This window comes from Bactrocera neohumeralis, chromosome 3 (assembly GCF_024586455.1).
Source record: "Bactrocera neohumeralis isolate Rockhampton chromosome 3, APGP_CSIRO_Bneo_wtdbg2-racon-allhic-juicebox.fasta_v2, whole genome shotgun sequence".
In the NCBI taxonomy this organism is placed as follows: domain Eukaryota; kingdom Metazoa; phylum Arthropoda; class Insecta; order Diptera; family Tephritidae; genus Bactrocera; species Bactrocera neohumeralis.
The window spans coordinates 56,942,417-56,943,458 of record NC_065920.1 but is presented as its reverse complement, the minus strand read 5'-3'; positions in this window follow the sequence as shown (position 1 = coordinate 56,943,458).

The following is a 1,042-nucleotide window of genomic DNA, read 5'->3' as shown; positions in this document are numbered from 1 at the left end:
CCTTTTGCTATCCGTTTCCCTTGCCCAATTCCACTGCCACTCCCACCCCCAATCGAACATTAGCCTTACTAAGACACAGCTATTTATTATCTATGCAATAAAGATTAGTTTTATTAAAATTAAAATCACATTCATTGTCAAAACGCTTGTACATTTGTTAAACTTAAAAATTCATTGCATATTTAAAAAAAAACTTAAATTAAGTCACCAAAAAATTAGGTATTAAGATTACGTTCTAATATTTTCTCATATAAATTTCGTATGGATCTTAGTTCCTGCACTTTTTCCTTTTCAATGTTTACTTTTTCCTTCTCACTCTCCACCAGTGCCTCTAACAATTTTGCTTGTTTTTCCGATTCGGAGGCCAAGAACTCAATGACTTCATTTCTCTTCCGTTTTTGGGCAGTTCCAACTACTTGGGTGAACTCTGATGATGGTGCAGAAGGTGAAGGCGATGGAGTATCATTTGATGATAAATCATAAGTTAGTTGATCCAAAGAATAATCGAGCATGTTATCAGGTACAGATATACTGCTGCGTGTACCATAAACATCATCCATCTCATCAAAAAAGTCCCAATTTGTGGCAGACTCACCGGACGTCCCATTTCTTCTTTTTATTCTTCTATACGTCCCCAACATATTGGTGAAGCAGCGCGTTATCTCATCCACTGAAGGGGAAAACGTATTGTCCACTTCTTGAATTTCCCGTCGAATTGTTTACCAAATTGCTGCGTTTTTTTATTTTGGCGGTGAAGTCACTTTCATGGCGAAGTCTTATTGACATGAGCAATTTTTTACACTCATGCGTCCACTTTTTATCACTACAAAGAAAAATTACGTGAAATAACAATTAAATTCTAATAAAAATATACATTTCAATAAAAATAACTTACTTCATTGGCGAACCATCCATTTCAACTCCTGCCGTTTCTTTTGACTGCAATGCATGTAAAACAAAAGTCATGCACATTTTGACAACTCATGCGCATGAAATAGGGTTGTCATTCATTTATGAATTCAATACTTTGTCTAAATTATTG